The sequence below is a fragment of the Balaenoptera borealis genome, assembly GCF_965194805.1.
Source record: "Balaenoptera borealis genome assembly, contig: HAP1_SCAFFOLD_778, whole genome shotgun sequence".
Classification (NCBI taxonomy): Eukaryota; Metazoa; Chordata; class Mammalia; order Artiodactyla; family Balaenopteridae; genus Balaenoptera; species Balaenoptera borealis.
The window spans coordinates 167,623-187,620 of NW_028123423.1; the positions used below are offsets into that span (position 1 = coordinate 167,623).

General features: G+C 37.1%; 1 long non-coding RNA gene across 1 annotated transcript; it reads right to left on the reverse strand.

Annotated features, from left to right (window-relative positions):
- Positions 1 to 921: 921 nt before the first annotated feature.
- LOC309621645 lies at positions 922 to 9,699 on the reverse strand. The gene is made up of 2 exons (XR_014240121.1): positions 8,674 to 9,699; positions 922 to 7,940 (listed from the first exon to the last, which is right to left on the reverse strand). It is a non-coding gene; the product is annotated as an uncharacterized lncRNA (long non-coding RNA).
- Positions 9,700 to 19,998: the final 10,299 nt, after the last annotated feature.

Sequence of the window (19,998 nt, forward strand, 5' to 3'; positions counted from 1 at the left end):
GGAGTTTTCTGGTGGCATCTTTAGGATTCTCTATCTATGGTATCATGTCATCTGCAAATAGTGACAATTTTACTTCTTCTTTTCCAATTTGTATTCTTTTTATTTCTTTTTCTTCTCTTATTGCTGTGGCTAGGACTTCCAAAACTATGTTGAATAATAGTGGTGAGAGTGGACATCCTCGTCTTGTTCCTGATCTTAGAGGAAATGGTTTCAGTTTTTCACCATTGAGAATGATGTTTGCTGTGGGTTTGTCATATATGGCCTTTATTATGTTGAGGTAGTTTCCCTCTATGCCCACATTCTGGAGAGTTTTTATCATAAATGGGTGTTGAATTTTCTCAAAAGCTTTTCCTGCATCTATTGAGATGATCGTATGGTTTTTATTCTACAATTGGTTAGTATGGTGTATCACATTGATTGATTTGTATATATTGAAGAATCCTTTCATCCCTGGGATAAACCCCACTTGATCATGGTGTAAGATCCTTTCAATGTGTTGTTCGATTCAGTTTGCTAGTATTTTGTTGAGGATTTTTACATGTATATACATCAGTGATATTGGTCTATGTTTTTCTTTCCTTGTAGTATCTTTGTCTGGTTTTCGTATCAGGGTGATGGTGGCCTCATAGAATGAGTTTGGGAGTGGTCCTTTCCCAGCAATTTTTTTGAAGAGTTTGAGAAGGGTGGGTGTTAGCTCTTCTCTAAATGTTTGATAGAATTCACTTGTGATGCCATCTGGTTCTGGGCTTTTGTTTGTTGGAAGATTTTTAATCACAGTTTCAATTTCATTGCTTGTGATAGGTTTGTTCATATCTTCTATTTCTTCCTGGTTCAGTCTTGGAAGGTTATCCCTTTCTAAGAATTTGTCCATTTCTTCCAGGTTGTCCATTTTATTGGTATAAAGTTGCTTGTAGTAGTCTCTTAGGTTGCTTTGTATTTCTGTGGTGTCTGTTGTAACTTCTCCTAATTCATTTCTAATTTTATTGATTTGAGTCCTCTCCCTCTTTTTCTTGAGTCTGGCTAAAGGTTTATCATTTTTGTTTATCTTCTCAAAGAACCAGCTTTTAGTTTTATTGATCTTTACTATTGTTTTCTTTGTTGCTATTTCATTTATTTCTGCTCTGATCTTTATGATTTCTTTCCTTCTACTAACTTTGGGTTTTGTTCTTCTTTCTCTAGTTCCTCTAGGTGTAAGTTTAGATTGTTTATTTGAGATTTTTCTTGTTTCTTGAGGTAGGCTTGTATTGCTATAAACTTCCTGCTTAGAACTGCTTTTGCTGCATCCCATAGGTTTTAGATCATCGTGTTTTTGTTGTCATTTGTCTCTAGGTAGTTTTTTTTATTTCCTCTTTTATTTCTTCAGTGATCTCTTGGTTATTTAGTAACGTATTGTTTAGCCTCCATGTGTTTATGTTTTTTACATTTTTTCCCTGTAATTGATTTCTAATCTTATAGCATTGTTGTTGGAACAGCTGCTTGATATAATTTCAGTTTTCTGAAACTTCCTGAGGCTTTATTTGTGACCCAAGATGTGATCTATCCTGGAGAATGTTCCGTATGCAGTTGAGAAGAACGTGTAATCTGCTGTTTTCGTATGGAATGTCCTATAAATATTAATTAAATCTATCTGGTCTATTGTGTCATTTAAAGCTTGTGTTTCCTTATTAATTTTCTGTCTGGATGATCTGCATTGGTGTAAGTGAGGTGTTAAAGTCCCCTGCTATTATTGTGTTACTGTCGATTTCCTCTTTTATAGCCGTTAGCAGTTGCCTTATGTATTGAGGTGCTCCTATGTTGGGAACATATATATTTATAATTGTTATATCTTCTTCTTGGATTGATCCTTTGATCATTATGTAATGCCCTTCCTTGTCTCTTGTAACATTCTTTATTTTAAAGTCTACTTTATCTGATATGAGTATTGCTACTCCAGCTTTCTTTTGATTTTCACTTGCATGGAATATATTTTTCCATACACTCACTTTCAGTCTGTATGTGTCCCTAGGTCTGAAATGGGTCTCTTGTAGACAGCATATATATGGGTCTTGTTTTGTATCCATTCAGCGAGCCTGTGTCTTTTGGTTGGAGCATTTAATCCATTCACGTTTAAGGTAATTGTCGATATGTATGTTCCTATTACTATTTTCTTAATTGTTATGGGTTTGTCTTCGTGGGTACTTTTCTTCTTTTGTGTTTCACAATTAGAGACGTTCCTTTAGCATTTGTTGTAGAGCTGATTTCATGGTGCTGAACTCTCTTAACTTTTGCCTGTCTGTAAAGCTTTTGATTTCTTGGTCGAATCTGAATGAGATCCTTGTTGGGTGGAGTACTCTTGGTTGTAGGTCCTTCCCTTTCATCACTTTATATTTATCATGCCACTCCCTTCTGGCTTGTAGAGTTTCTGCTGAGAAATCAGCTGTTAACCTTATGGGAGTTCCCTTGTATGTTATTTGTCATTATTCCCTTGTTGCTTTCAATAATTTTTCTTTGTCTTTAATTTTTGTCAATTTGATTACTATGTGTCTTGGCATTTTTCTCCTTTGGTTTATCCTGCCTGGGACTCTCTGCACTTCCTGGACTTGGGTGGCTATTTCCTTTCCCATGCTAGGGAAATTTTCGACTATAATCTCTTCAAATAATTTCTCAGGTCCTTTCTCTCTCTCTTCTCCTTCTGGGACCCTTATAATGCGAATGTTTTTGCATTTAATGTTGTCCTAGAGGTCTTTTAGGGTGTCTTCATTTTTTTCCATTCGTTTTCTTTATTCTGTTCCATGGCAGTGATTTCCACCTTTCTGTCTTCCAGGTCACTTATCCATTCTTCTGCCACAGTTATTCTGCTACTGATTCCTTCTAGTGTATTTTTCATTTCAGTTATTGTATTGTTCATCACTTTTTGTTTGTTCTTTAATTCTTCTAGGTGTTTGTTCCTTAATTCTTCTAGGTCTTTGTTAAGCATTTCTTGCATCTTCTCGATCTTTGCCTCCATTCTTTTTCCAAGGTCTTGGATCATCTTCACTATCATTATTCCGAATTCTTTTTCTGGAAGGTTGCCTATCTCCACCTCATTTCATTGTTTTTCTGGGGTTTTGTCTTGATCCTTGATCTGGTATAAAGTCCTCTGCCTTTTCATTTTGTCTGTCTTTCTCTGTATGTGGTTTTCCTTCCACAGGCTGCAGAATTGTAGTTCTTCTTGCTTCTGCTGTCTGCCCTCTGGTGGATGAGTCTATCTTAGAGACTTGAGCAAGCTTCCTGATGGGAGGGACTGGTGGTGGGTAGAACTAGGTGTTGCTCTGTTGGGCAGAGATCAATAAAACTTTAATCCGCTTGTCTGCTGATGCATGGGGCTGGGTTCCCTCCCTGTTGGTTGTTTGGCCTGAGGCGACCTAGCACTGGAGCCTACCTTGCTCTTGGTGGGGCTAAAGGCGTACTCTTGGAGGGATCATGCCAAGGAGTATTTCCCAGAACTTCTGCTGTCACTGTTGTTGTCCCCACGGTGAGTCATAGCCACACCCCACCTCTGCAGGAGACCGTCTAAAACTATCAGGTAGGTCTGGTCAGTCTCCTATGGGGTCACTGCTCCTTCCCCACACTACTTTGTGTGTGCCCTCCAAGAGTTGAGTCTCTGTTGAGACTCAGAGTCTCTGAGTGGAGTTGAGACTCAGACTCTGAGTGGGGTCGCACAGATTTTGGGTCCTGTGAATCTTCGATGCTTTGTGTTTCTGGAAATCCTATAGGAGACGGTCCACAGCAGGTGAAGGTAAAGCTGTCAGTAGAGGTGGTGAAGCCAACGATCTGCAGTTCCGACTAGAGGTGTCAATGTACATACAGGACAAAACCATCTCATGTGAATGTAGTTCAGGCACGTTTAACATGAATGCAGCCATGTTAATGCATAGCATCTTCTATCTTGTGCCTCCCCTCAGTTCCTGAGGCTCCTGTAACTCATGTACAGGGGAATGCAGAGTGGGCTCTGTCCAGTCTGAGCCCAGAGTTACCTGGTGTGTATCTTAGGATACTTTGTATTTATGTGGTGTCTGTTGTAACATCATCTCTTTCACTTCTGATTTATTTGGGCCCTCTCTATTTAAAAAAAAACATACTACTGTTGTCTTTTATTCTTTACAGAAGCTTAATAAGTGTCTGATCTACTACCCTTACTCTATGTATGCCTTTTGCAGTGAGATTTTTACTTTTGTTTGTTTTCTTGTTACTATCAATATTTAGTGAGATTTCTTTTAAGCTACCTTCAACATTGCTTATAAAGCTGCTTTATTAGTGATGACAGAGCCTTAATGGAAGTCGTGTTCTGGTTGTAAATTAGAATACAGTGTGCCAGCAAAAAGACCCTTAAGTTTATGTCTCATTACTTCTTGTTCTTTTTTTAATTTAATTTTTATTTTTTATCAGAGCAAATTTGATTAAAATGTTTTGTTTGTTCTAGTTGTGCAATATATGGTTCTTTTACACATATACATATATCTATGCATATTCACGTCATTTTCCCATGTAGGTTATGACATAATGTTGAGTAGTCTTCCCTTGGTATTCAATAAGACTTTGGTGATTATATATTTCACATTTGTTTCTATATCTATGTTAACCCAAGTATCCAAATGTATCCAATCCTCACATCTTTCCGTTTGGTGAACCATAAGTTTGTTTAATGAATCTGTGATTGCATTTCTCTGTGGAAATATCTTCATTGGTATCAATTTTTAGCTAACAATTATAAGTGATATTATAGGATATGTGTCTTTTGCTTTCTGACTTAGTACAATTTGCCTGATTACCTCTAGACTCATCTATGGTGCTGCAAATGGCATTTTTTTCATTTTATTCCCTTTCTAATATTCTATCTGTACATGTACCAGTTCTTCTTTGTCCACTCACCTCTTGATGGACTTTTTGGTTGCCTCCATGTCTTGGCTATTGTAATACTGCTGTAATGCAGATTTGCCTGACTATGCCTTTCCAATTCTGTCTTCTTATGTTATAGGCTCAGGAGTGGGCCTGCTGTATCATATGGTAGCTCAGTGTTTACCTTTTAAAGGCACCACTATTCTATTCTCATTAGTGGCTCTTTCCAGGTTACGTCCCACTTAAAGTGGAGGGTATGCATTTCTGCACAACACCTTGAGCATTTAGTGTTTGTAGTTTACTTGCTGATGGTTATTCTGACTGGTGTGAGCTAATACCTCTTTTTGGTTGTATTTGCATGCACCTAATAATCCGTTGAAATTCAGCTTTAAGGCATGTCCCTTTTTTTTTCAAACTGTGAGTAGAGCTTACCTCTTCAAATTGTTTTCTTGAAGTATGTGCCACATTTTGAAATTTCCTGGCCATTATTTCCCTCAAGACACTTTGAGGGCAAGTTTCATATTCAGCCCTGCAGTACTTGTGCATATGAAGTGATCATTAGCACAGGTTTTAAAGCTGCTGTTGCAGGTAACGGCAAGAGTGTGACAGCATTTCTACGTTCCTGACTCTGGTAACTAGGGAAACAGACCTTCATGCCAGTGGTGTTCCTCAGTTATAAATTAGAGTGGAGTGTGCCCGGATAAACCCCCAAAAGCTTATGTCTCCATACTTATGTTTGTTTTTTGAATTTAATTTATATTTTCTATTGTAGTAATACTCAGTTGTGTACATGGACCACTTCTTTGTTCATTCCTCTGTTGATGGACATTTTCATTGCGTCCAAGTGTTGGCTAGCATAAATATTGCTGGAAGGCAGGATTGCCAGCCTGTGTCTTTTTGATTCTCATCTTCTCAGGTGATAAGCCCAGCAGTGTGTATGCTTGATTAAATGGTAGCTCAATGTTTACCTTTTCAAGGCACCTCCATTTTATTTTCATTAGTGGCTCTTACCACGTCCCACTTAGAAACGAGGGTATGCCTTTCTCCACAACCCCATCAGCATCTATTCTTTCCAGAGCTTTTGCTGATGGCCACTCTGACTGGTGTGAGCTGATAAATTTTTGTAATTTGGATTTGCTGGTCTTTAATAATTAAAAATGTTCAGCATTTTTCCCGGGCATTTTCTTTTGTTTAAAAAAAAGAGAAAGAAAAAAGTGTGAGTACAATATACCTCTTGAAATTGTCTTTTTGGAAGTTTGCCCTCTTTTCAATATTTTGGTCGATATTCGACCCGAGGATTTTTTTTTGAGGGCAGCTGTCATTTACAGGCCTGCAATGATTGTGAACATTTAGGTTGGAAATTAGAATGGAATTTGCCAGGAAATAACCCCTGAAATTAATGTCTCATTACTTCCTGTTCTTTTTTTAATTTAATTTTTACTTTTTATCACAACAAATTTGATTACAATGTTTTGTTTCTTCTAGGTGTGTAAGATGTTTTTCCTTTACACATATACATATATGTATTCTTCTTCAGATCCTTTTCCCATGTAGGTTATGGCACAGTCTTGAGTACTCTTCTCTTGGTGTTCCGTAGGTCTTTGGTGATTACGTATTTCACATGTGTTTGTATATCTCTGTTAACCCCAATATCGTAATGTATCCAGTCCTCACACCTTTCAATCTGGTGAACCATAAGTTTGTTTAATGAATCTGTGATTGCCTTTCTCTGTGGAAATATCTTCATTGGTATAAATTTTTAGGTAACACCTGTAAGTGATATCATAGGATATGTGTATTTCACTTTCTCAGTTACTGCAAGTTCTGTGATTACTTCTAGACTCATCCATGGTGCTGCAAATGACATTGTTTCATTTATTTCCCTAGGAAATATTCCATCTGTACATGTATCAGTTCTTCTTTGTCCACCCATCTGTTGATGGACTTTGTGGTTGCTTCCATATCTCGGCTATTGTAATACTGCTGCAATGCAGATTTGCCTGCCTGTGTCCTTCCAATTCTGATTTTTTAGGTTATAGGTCCAAGAATGGGCCTGCTGGATCATATGCTAGCTCAATGTTTACCTTTTAAAGGTACCTCCATTCTGTTCTCATTAGGGGCTCTTTCCAGGATACATCGACTTAAAGTTGAGGGTATGCATTTCTCCGCAACACCTTCAGCATTTACTGTTCGTAGTTTTCTTGCTGATGGCTATTCTGACTGCTGTCAGCTGATATCTCTCTGTCGTTGGATTTGCATGCATCTTGTAATCCATTGAAATTGAGGTTTAAGGCATGTCCTTTTTTTTCAAACTGTGATTAAAGATTACTTCTTCAAATTGTTTTCTTAAAGTTTGTGCCACACTTTGAAATATTTTGGCCATTACCTCCCTCAAGACATTTTGAGGGCAGGTTTCATTTACAACCCTGCAGTACTCGGGCATATGAAGTGATCATTAACACAGGTTTTAAAGCTTCTGTTGCTGATAACGGCCAGAGAGCAGCAGCATTTCTACGTTCCCCACTCTGGTACCTAGGGAAACAGACCTTCCTGCCAGTGGTGTTCCTCAGTTATAAATTAGAGAGTAATGTGCCCTGATAAATTCCCAAAAGCTTATGTCTCCTTATTTAAGTTTGTTTTTTAAATTTAATTTATATTTTTTATTTGAATAATATTCCATTGTGTACATGGACCACTACTCCTTTGTGCATTCCTCTGTTGATGGACATTTTCATTGCATCCAAGTTTTGGCTACGGTAAATATTGCTGGAGTGCAGGATTTCCAGCCTGTGACTTTTTGATTCTCATTTTGTCAGGTGATAGTCCCAGAAGTGCATATGCTTGATTGACTGATAGCTCAATATTTACATTGCAAAGTACCTCCATTGTGTTTCCATTAGTGACTCTTACCAGGTCCCACTTAGCACCAAGGGTACGCATTTCTCCATAATCCCTTCAGCATTTATTGTTTGCAGCATTTTTGCTGATGGCCATTCTGACTGGTGTGAGCTGACAGGTTTTTGTAATTTGAGTTTGCATGTCTTTAAAAATTCCTAAATTTTGTCATTTTTCCAGGCCTTTTTCTTTTCTATTAAAAAAAAAAGAAAGAAAAAAGTGTGAGTACAATATACTTCTTGAAATTCTCTTGTTGAAAGGTTGCCCTCTTTTGAATTTGCTGTGGATTTTCATCCCCAGGATTTTTTTTGAGGGCAGGTGTCATTTCCAGACCTGCAGTGATTGTGGATATTTAGTGACCATTAGCAATGGGTTTAAGCTGCTCTTGTGGAAACGACGACAAGACAGCAGCATTTCTCCATTACCAAATCTGGTTACTAGGGCAGCAGAGCCTTTCTGGAAGTCTTTTCCCTAGGTTGTAAATTTGAATGGAATGTGCCAGGAAAGACCCCCATAAGCTTATGTCTCATTATTTCTTGTTCGTTGTTTTAATTTTTTTAATCAGGGTAATGATTAGAATGTTGTTTGTCTAAGGTATACACAATCTGGTTCACTTGCACATTATATATATATCTTAATGTACAGTTCGTCTTCCCATGTCAATTATTAGACAGTGTTCCGTAGACCTCCCTTGCTATTTGGTCAGTCTTTTTGTTACATGTATTTAATATATATTTGTATACATATGGTAACCCTAATGTTAATTTATCCATTCCCACCACTTTCCTTTTTAGATAAGCATAGTTGGTTTTCTATGTCTGTGAGTGTCTTTCTCTGTGGAAATATGTTCATTTGTGTCAGTTATTAGATAACACCTATTAGTGATATCATAGGATATATGTCTTTTGCTTTCCGACTTACCTCATATTCCGTGATTATCTCTAGGCTCATCTATGGTGCCTCAAAGAGCAGTGTTTCATTGGTTTCCATGGCTAATATTCCATTGTGTACATGGACCACTTCTTCTTTATCCATTCATCTGTTGGTGGACATTTTGGTTGCTTCCATGTCTTCTCTATTGTGAATCCGGCTGCAGTGCAGCTATAGCAGCCTGTGTCTTCTCGATTCTGGTCTTCTCAGGTGAGAGACCCAGCGGTGGCCCTGCTGGATCGACTGGTTAGCTGAATTTTTACTTTTACATGCAGCTCCTTTCTGTTCTCATTATGGACTGTTACCACTTTACATCTCACCAGCAGCTAGAGGGTACACATTTCTCTAAAACCCCTTCAGCATTTATTGTTTGTAGACTTTTTGCTAATGGTCAGTCGACGGGTGTAAGTTGAAACTTTTTGTAGATTAGATTGCATGGGTCTAACACTTCCTGAGGTTGAGCTTTTATCCATTTTCCTTTTTTTTAAACGAGATTCAGTGAAACTTACCTCTTCATACTCACTTCTTGAAACATTTGCCTGTTTTGAATTTTTTTGTCCATTCCCTACTTCAGCACAATTTTTTAGGGCAGGTGTGCTTTACAGCCCTGAGTCCTTGTGAAAGTTAAGCGACCATTAGCAATGGGTTTAAAGCTGCTGTTGTGGGAAACAGCCACAAGGTGGCAGCATTATTACGTTCTCAACTCTTGTTACTAGGGCAAAAGAGTCTTCCTGGAGGTACTGTTCCGAGGTTGGAAATGAGAGTGGAATGTGCTGGGACAAGCCCCCAGAAGTTTATGTCTCCTTACTTATGTTTGTTTTTTAAATTGAATTTCTATTTCTTTTCGGAATATATTTGATTAGAGTGTTGTGATTCTCTAGCTGTACAGAATCTGCTTAATAATTCATACATATGTCTGCTCATCTTCGGATCCTGTTACCATGTATGTTATTGCAGAATGTTGAGTAGACCTCCCTTGGTATTTGGTAGATGATTTATCGTTATACATTTTATATGTACTGGTGATTATATAATTCATATAGTTTATATGTTATAAGTTTGTATACATTTAGCACACATTAGTATATGTATGTTAGCCCCATAGTCCTAATTTATCCATCCTACCACCTTTCATTTTGGCTAACCATTACTTTGTTTTATAAATCTGTGACTGTCTTTCTCTGTGGAAATATGTTCATTGGTAACAGTCTTAAGATAACATGTATAAATGATATCATAGGATATTTCTCAACCCTTTGACTTACTTAACATAATATGATTATTTTTAGGCTCATCTGTAGTCATGGGAATGACATGGTTCATTTTTATCCCGAGGCTACTATTCCATTCTGTCTGTATACCACTTCTTCTTTGTCCATTCATCTGAGTATGGACCTTTTTCTTGCTTCCATGTCTTCACTATTTCAGTATTGTTGCAGTGCACCTTTGCCTGACTCTGTCTTTCCAGTTCTGGTGGTCTTCGGTTATAGGCCCAAAAGGTGCCCTGCTGCATCATATGGTAGCTCAATTTTTACCGTTAAAGAAGCTCCATCCAGTTTTCGTTAGGGTTATTACCACTTTCCATCCCACCAGCAGCTAGAAGGTACACAGTTCTCTAAAACCCCTTCAGCATTTATAGTTTGTAGACTTTTTGCTGATGGTCATTTGACTGGTGTGAGCTGAAACCTTTTTGGAGGCTGGATTTGCATGAGGCTACTAATTCCTTAAACCGAGCTTCAGGCATTTCATTTTTTTTGTTTTCTTTTTTTTAAAGAGTGCGTACAACTACCCTCTTCACATTGACTTCTTGAAAAATTTGTCATGTATTGAATTTCCTTGCCTATTCCCTACCCCAGGGCATTTTTTGAGGGCAGGTGTCATTTACAGCGCTGCAGTCCTTGTGACTGTTAAGCAACCATTAGCACTGGATTTAAACCTGCAGTTGTGGGAAATAGCCACAAGGTGGCAGCATTATTACGTTATCAACTCTTGTTACTAGGGCAATGGAGTCTTCCTGGAGGTAGTCTTCCGAGGTTGGAAATGAGAGTGGAATGTGCTGGGATAAGCCCCCAGAAGTTTATGTCTCCTTACGTATGTTTGTTTTTAAAATTTAATTTCTATTTCTTATTGTAATAAATTTGATTAGAGTGTTGTGATTGTCTGGCTAGACAGAATGTGCTTAATGATTCCTACATAGGTCTGTTCATCGTCGGATCCTGTTACGATGTATGTTATTGCCAAATGTTCAGTAGACCTCCCTTGTCATTTGGTAGATGTTTTGTCATTACATATTTTATATGTATTGGTTATTATATAATTCATATAGTTTATATGTTATATGTTTATATACATTTAACACACATTAGTATATGTATGTTAGCCCCCTGTTCCTAATTTATCCATCCTCCCAATGGTCATTTTGGCTAACCATAACTTTGTTTTATAAATCTGTGAGAGTCTTTCTCTGTGGAAATATGTTCATTGGTAGCAGTCTTAGGATAACATGTATAAATGATATCATAAGATATTTGTCAACCCTTTGACATAATTAACCTAATATGATTATTTCTAGGTTCATCTTTAGTCCTGAAAATGGCATTTTTCATTTTTATCCCGAGGCCACTATTCCGTTATCTCCGTATCCCACTGCTTCTTTGTCCATTCATTTCTGTATGGACCTTTTTCTTGCTTCCATGTCTTGTCTATTTCGGTATTGCTGCAGTGCACATTTGCCTGCCTCTGTCTTTCCGCTTCTAGTGATCTTAGGTTATGTTCCCAAAAGGTGCCCTGCCGTATCATATGGTAGCTCAATTTTTACCTTTAAAGCAGCTCCTTCCAGTTTTCGTTAGTGTTGTTACCACTTTCCATCCCACCAGCAGCAGGAAGGTACACAGTTCTCTAAAACCCCTTCAGCATTTATAGTTTGTAGACTTTTTGCTGATGGTCATTTGACTGGTGTGAGCTGAAACCTTTTTGAAGGTTGGATTTGCACGTGGCTAATAATTCCTTATACTGAGCTTTAGGCCTGTCATTTTCTTTTCTTTTCTTTTTTTTAATAGAGTGATTACAGCTTCCCTCTTCATACTGAGTTCTTGAATAATTTGACATGTGTTGAATTTTCTTGCCTATTCCCTACCCCAGGGCATTTTTGGAGGGCAGGTGTCATTAACAGCCCTGCAGACCTTGTGACTATTAAGCGACCTTTGGCCCTGAGTTTAAAGCTGCTGTTGTGGGAAACAGCCACAAGGCGGCAGCATTATTACGTTCTCAACACTTGTTACTAGGGCAAAAGAGTCTTCCTGGACATAGTGTTCCGAGGTTGGAAATGAGAGTGGAATGTGTTGGGACAAGCCCCCAGAAGTTTATGTCTCCTTACTTATGTTTGTTTATTAAATTTAATTTCTATTTCTTATCGGAGTATATTTCATTAAAGTGCTGTGATTGTCTGGCTGTATAGAATCTGCTTAATGATTCATACATATGTCTGTTCATCTTCGGATCCTGTTACCATGTATGTTATTGCAGAATGTTGTTTAGACCTCCCTTGGTATTTGGTAGGTGTTTTGTCATTATATATTTTATATGTATTGGTGATATAATAATTCATATAGTTTATATATTATATGTTTATATACATTTAGCATACATTAGTATACGTTTGTTACCCCATAGTCCTAATTTATCCATCCTTCCACCTTTCATGTTGGCTAACCGTTTGTTTGTTTTTCTAAATCTGTGGGTGTCTTTTTCTGTGGAAATATGTTCATTCATAGACATCTTAGGATAACATGTATAACTGATATCATAGGATATTTGTCATTCCCTTTTGACTTACTTAACCTAATATGATTATTTCTAGGCTCATAGGTAGTCCTGAAAACAGCATTGTTCATTTTTATCCCGAGGCTACTATTCCATTCGGTTCGTATACCGCTTCTTCTGTGTCCATTCATCTATTTATGGAACTTTTTTTTGCTTCCATGTCTTGGCTATCTCAGTATTGCTGCAGTGCACATTTGCCTGCGTCAGTCTTTCCTGTTCTGGTGGTCTTGGGTTATAGGCCCAAAAGGTGCCCTGCCACATCATATGATAGCTCAATTTTTACCTTTAAAGCAGCTCCATCCTGTTTTCCTTAGTGCTGTTACCACTTTACATACCACCAGCAGCTAGTAGGTACAGAGTTCTCTAAAACCCCTTCAGCATTTGTAGTTCGTAGGCTTTTTTCTGATGGTCATTTAACTGGTGTGAGCTGAAATCTTTTTGGAGGTTGGATTTCCATGTGGCTAATAATTCCTTATACTGAGCTTTAGGCATGTCCTTTTTTTTTTCTTTTCTTTTTTTTTTTAAAGAGTGACTACTGCTTCCCTGTTCATATTGAATTCTTGAAAAATTTGTCATGTTTTGAATTTTCTTGCCTATTTCCAACCCCAGGGCATTTTTTCAGAGCAGGTGTCATTTACAGCCCTGCAGACCTTGTGACTATTAAGCGACCATTAGCACTGAGTTTAAAGCTGCTGTTGTGGAAAACAGCCACAAGGCGGCAGCATTATTACGTTCTCAACACTTGTTACTAGGGCAAAAGAGTCCTCCTGGACATAGTGTTTCGAGGTTGGAAATGAGAGTGGAATGTGTTGCGACAAGCCCTCAGCAGTTTATGTCTCCTTACTTATGTTTGTTTATTAAATTTAATTTCTATTTCTTATCGGAATATATTTCATTAGAGTGTTGTGATTGTCTGGCTGTACACAATCTGCTTAATGATTCATACATATGTCTGTTCATCTTCAGATCCTGTTACCATGTATGTTATTGCAGAATGTTGTGTAGAATTCCCTTGGTATTTGATAGGTGTTTTGTCAATATATATTTTGTATGTATTGGTGATTTAATAATTCATATAGTTTATATGTTATATGTAAATACCTTTAGCATACATTAGTATACGTATGTTACCCCATAGTCCTAATTTATCCATCCTTCCACGTTTCATGTTGGCTAACCATTTGTTTGTTTTCTAAGTCTGTGAGTGTCTTTTTCTGTGGAAATATGTTCATTGGTAGCCATCTTAGGATAACATGTATAACTGATATCATAGGATATTTGTCATTCCCTTTTGACTTACTTAACCTAATATGATTATTTCTAGGCTCATAGGTAGTCCTGAAAACAGCATTGTTCATTTTTATCCCGAGGCTACTATTCCATTCGGTTCGTATACCTCTTCTTCTGTGTCCATTCATCTGTTTATGGACCTTTTTTTTGCTTCCACGTCTTGGCTATCTCAGTATTGCTGCAGTGCACTTGCCTGCCTCAGTCTTTCCTGTTCTGGTGGTCTTGGGTTATAGGCCCAAAAGGTGCCCTGCCGCATCATATGGTAGCTCAATTTTTACCTTTAAAGCAGCTCCATCCAGTTTTCGTTAGTGCTGTTACCACTTTACATCCCACCAGCAGCAAGAAGGTACACAGTTCTCTAAAACCCCTTCAGCATTTATAGTTTGTACAATTTTTGCTTATGCTCATTTGACTGGTGTGAGCTGAAACCTTTTTAGAGGTTGGATTTGCCTGATGTAATAATTTCCTATAACAAGCTTTAGGCATTTCCTTTTTTTTCTTTTCTTTTTATTTTAAAGAGTGAGTATGACTACCTTCTTCACATTGACTTCTTGAAAAATTTGTCATGTGTTGAATTTTCTTGCCTATTCCCTACCCCAGGACATTTTTTGAGGGCAGGTGTCATTTATAGCCCTGCAGTCCTTGTGCCTATTAAGCAACAATTAGCACTGTGTTTAAAACTGCTGTTGTGGGAAAGAGCCACAAGGTGGCAACAGTATTACGTTTTCAACTCTTGTTAATAGGGCAACAGAGTCTTCCTGGAGGTAGTGTTCCAAGGTTTTAATTTAGAATGGAATATGCTGGGACAAACCCCAAGAAGTTTATGTCTCTTTATTTATGTTTGTTTTTTTTTAATTTAATTTCTATTTCTTATCAGGGTAAATTTGATTAGAGTGTTGTGATTGTCTGGCTGGACAGAATCTGCATAATAATTCATACATATGTCTGTTCATCTTCGGATCCTGTTACCATGTATGATTTTGCAGAATGTTGTGTAGACCCCGCTTGGTATTTGGTAGGTTGTTTGTCATTCTATATTTTATATATATTGCTGATTATATAATTCATATAATTTATATGTTATATGTTCATATACATATAACATACTTTAGTATATGTATGTTAGCCCCATAGTCCTAATTTATCCATGCTGCCACCTTTCATTTTGGCTAACCATTAGTTCGTTTTATAAGTGTGTGAGTGTATTTTTCTGTGGAAGAATGTTCATTCGTAGCAATATTAGGATAACATGTATAAATGATATCATAGGATATTTCTCATTCCCTTTTGACTTACTTAACCTAATATGATTATTTCTAGGCTCATCTGTAGTCCTGAAAACGGCATTGTTTATATTTTTCCCGAGGCTACTATTCCATTCTGTCCGTATACCACTTCCTCCTTGTCCATTCATCTGTGTATGCACCTTTTTCTGGCTTCCATATCTTGGCTATCTCAGTATTGCTGCAGGGCACATTTGCCTGCCTCTGTCTTTCCGGTTCTGGTGATCTTCGTTTATAGGCCCAAAAGGTGCCCTGCCGCATCATATGGTAGCTCAATTTTTACCTTTAAAGCAGCTCCATCCAGTTTTCGTTAGTGCTGTTACCACTTTCCATCCCACCAGCAGCTAGAAGGTACACAGTTCTCTAAAACACCTTCAGCATTTGTAGTTTGTAGACTTTTTGCTGATGGTCATTGGACTGGTGTAAGCTGAAATTTTTTGGAGGTTGGATTTCCATGTGGCTAATAATTCCTTATACTGAGCTTTAGGCATATCCTTTTTTTTTCTTTTCTTTTTTTTAAAGAGTGAGTACAGCTTCCCTCTTCACATTGAGTTCTTGAAAAATTTATCATGTTTTGAATTTTCTTGCCTGTTCCCGACCCAAGGGCATTTTTTGAGGGCAGGTGTCATTTACAGCCCTGCAGTCCTTGTGACTATTAAGCAACAATTAGCACTGGGTTTAAAGCTGCTGTTGTGGGAAACAGCCACAAGGTGGCAGCATTATTACGTTATCAACTCTTGTTACTAGGGGAAAAGTGTCTTCCTGGAGGTAATGTTCCAAGGTTGGAAATGAGAGTGGAATGTGCTGGGAAAAGCCCTCAGAAGTTTGTCTCCTTACTTATGTTTGTTTTTTAAATTTAATTTCTATTTCTTATCAGAGTAAATTTGATTAGAGTGTTGTGATTGTGTGGCTTCACAGAATCTGCATAATGATTCATACTTATGTCTGTTCATTGTCGGATCCTGTTACCATGTATGTTATTGCAGAATGTTGTGTAGGATTCCCTTGGTATTTGCTAGGTGTTTTGTCAATGTATATTTTGTATGTATTGGTGATTTAATAATTCATATAGTTTATATGTTATATGTTTATATACATTTAACACACATTAGTATATGTATGTTAGCCCCATAGTCCTAATTTATCCATGCTGCCACCTTTCATTTTGGCTAACCTTTAGTTCGTTTTATAATTGTGTGAGTGTATTTTTCTGTGGAAGAATGTTCATTGGTAGCAATATTAGGATAACATGTATAAATGATATCATAGGATATTTGTCATTCCCTTTTAACTTACTTAACCTAATATGATTATTTCTAGGCTCATCTGTAGTCCTGAAAACGGCATTGTTTGTATTTTTCCCGAGGCTACTATTCCATTCTGTCCGTATACCAATTCTTCCTTGTCCATTCATCTGTGTATGCACCTTTTTCTGGCTTCCATGTGTTGGCTATTTCAATATTGCTGCAGTGCACATTTGCCTGTCTCTATCTTCCGGTTCTGGTGTTCTTCGGTTATAGGCCCAAAAGGTGCCCTGCTGCATCATATGGTAGCTCAATTTTTACCTTTAAAGCTGCTCCATCCAGTTTTCGTTAGTGTTGTTAACACTTTCCATCCCACCAGCAGCTAGAAGGTACACAGTTCTCTACAAGCACTTCAGTATTTATAGTTTGTAGACTTTTTTCTGCTGGTCATTTGAGTGGTGTGAGCTGTAATCTTTTTGGAGGTTTGATTTGCATGAGGCTAATAATTCCTTATAACGAGCTTTAGGCATTTCCTTTTTTTTTCTTTTCCTTTTTTTTTAAAGAGTGAGTACAACTTCCCTCTTCACATTGACCTCTTGAAAAATTTGTCATGTGTTGAATTTTCTTGCCTATTCTCTACCACAGGGCATTTTTTGAGGTCAGGTGTCATTTACAGCCCTGCAGTCCTTGTGCCTTTTAAGCAACAATTAGCACTGTGTTTAAAACTGCTGTTGTGGGAAAGAGCCACAGGGCGGCAACATAATTACGTTTTCAACTCTTCTTTTTTTTTTTTTTCACACACACACACTGTATTTTATTTTTACAAGAGATAAATAGACTGACACCAAGCATTGTACATGGATGACCACAACAAAAGCAACAATGATTGCAGTTACCAAACATGAAACACACTCATACTATGTCATAATATTGACATTCAGTCCAGTAATCCTTCACTGTAACAGCTCCTTTACTTTGCAGTGAAATTTGATTTGTATATTCTTTGCCTCTGAGTCCTTGTGGGAATTTTTGTTTAATTCAGACAGAAAGTCACACAAATTATACTCATCCTCATCAGTTCACTCAGTCCCATGTAATTAATTTTTTTTTTCATATTGATCTTTTGTTAGCACTTTTATGACTTCATCAGTTTTTCATTAGAGTTCTGAAAATGCTTATTCATTCAGTTCAGCAGTACAGTCAGTTACCAGAAACCTGTACTTGTCTGAGTCTTTTCCATGAATTTCTTGAAGATGAAACCCTTTTATAGGAACATATTTTCAAAATCATCAGAGTACACCCAGAACTGTCTGTAAATGACAAAAGACTTAAAAATGACCACGGTTAAAGATTTGATGAAAGTTCATAATAATGGAGTTGACAAGAAAATTAGTTATTTCTGAGATATACATTTTAAAGTAATAACTAGGATTATTACTTATAATATTATACCAGAACATATAAGATTTTTAGAAATTTCATGCAATGTCTGAAACATTTATATTAACATATTTCCATACATATTTCCATACAAATACAAATATAAGATTTTTAGAAATTTCATGTAATGTCTGAAACATTTATATTAACATATTTCCATACAAATACAAATATAAGATTTTTAGAAATTTCATGTAATGTCTGAAATATTTATATTAAAATATTTCTATACAAATAACCCAATGAAAGTTTAGTATTAGTTGTTTTGTTTGTTTTTTTATACTGCAGGTTCTTATTAGGCATCAATTTTATACACATCAGTGTATACATGTCAATCCCAATCGCCCAATTCAGCACACCACCATCCCCACCTCACCGCAGTTTTCCCCCCTTGGTGTCCATATGTCCATTCTCTACATCTGTGTCTCAACTTCTGCCCTGCAAACTGGCTCATCTGTATCATTTTTCTAGGTTCCACATACATGCATTAATATACGATATTTGTTTTCCTCTTTCTGACTTACTTCACTCTGTATGACAGTCTCTAGATCCATCCACGTCTCAACAAATGACTCAATTTCGTTCCTTTTTATGGCTGAGTAATATTCCATTGTATATATGTACCACAACTTCTTTATCCATTCGTCTGTTGATGGGCATTTAGGTTGCTTCCATGACCTGGCTATTGTAAATAGTGCTGCAATGAACATTTGGGTGCATGTGTCTTTTTGAATTACGGTTTTCTCTGGGTATATGCCCAGTAGTGGGATTGCTGGGTCATATGGTAATTCTATTTTTAGTTTTTTAAGGAACCTCCATATTGTTCTCCATAGTGGCTGTATCAATTTACATCCCCACCAACAGTGCAAGAGGGTTCCCTTTTCTCCACACCCTCTCCAGCATTTGTTGTTTGTAGATTTTCCGATGATGCCCCTTCTAACAGGAGTGAGGTGATACCTCATTGTAGTTTTGATTTGCATTTCTCTAATAATTAGTGATGTTGAGCATCTTTTCATGTGCTTCGTGGCCGTCTGTATGTCTTCTTTGGAGAAATGTCTCTTTAGGTCTTCTGCCCATTTTTGGATTGGGGTGTTTGTTTCTTTGATATTGAGCTGAATGAGCTGTTTATATATTTTGGAGATTAATCCTTTGTCCGTTGATTCATTTGCAAATATTTTCTCCCATTCTGAGGGTTGTCTTTTTGTCTTGTTTATGGTTTCCTTTGCTGTGCAAAAGCTTTGAAGTTTCATTAGGTCCCACTTGTTTATTTTTGTTTTTATTTCTATTACTCTAGGAGGTGGATCAAAAAAGATCTTGCTATGATTTATGTCAAAGAGTGTTCTTCCTATGTTTTCCTCTAAGAGTTTTATAGTGTCCAGTCTTATATTTAGGTCTCTAATCCATTTTGAGTTTAGTTTTGTGTATGGTGTTAGGGAGTATTCTAATTTCATTCTTTTACATGTAGCTGTCCAGTTTTCCCAGCACCACTTATTGAAGAGACTGTCTTTTCTCCATTGTATATCTTTGCCTCCTTTGTCATAGATTAGTTGACCATAGGTGCGTGGGTTAATCTCTGGGCTTTCTATCTTGTTCCATTGATCTATGTTTCTGTTTTTGTGCCAGTACCATATTGTCTTGATTACTGTAGCTTTGTAGTATAGTCTGAAGTCTAGGAGTCTGATTCCTCCAGCTCCATTTTTTTGCCTCAAGTCTGCTTTGGCCATTCGGGGTCTTTTGTGTCTCCATACAAATTTTAAGATGATTTGTTCTAGCTCCGTAAAAAATGCCATTGGTAATTTGATAGGGATTGCATTGAATCTGTAGATTGCTTTGGGTAGTATACTCATTTTCACAATGTTGATTCTTCCAATCCAAGAACATGGTATACCTCTCCATCTGTTGGTTTCATCTTTAATTTCTTTCATCAGTGTCTTATAGTTTTCTGCATACAGGTCTTTTGTCTCCCTAGGTAGGTTTATTCCTAGGTATTTTATTCTTTTTGTTGCAATGGTAAATGGGAGTGTTTCCATAATTTCTCTTTCAGATTTTTCATCATTAGTGTATAGGAATGCAAGAGATTTCTGTGCATTAATTTTGTATCCTGCAACTTTACCATATTCATTAATTAGCTCTAGCAGTTTTCTGGTGGCAGTTTTAGGATTCTCTATGTATAGTATCATGTCATCCGCAAACAGTGACAGTTTTACTTCTTCCTTTCCAATTTGTATTCCTTTTAT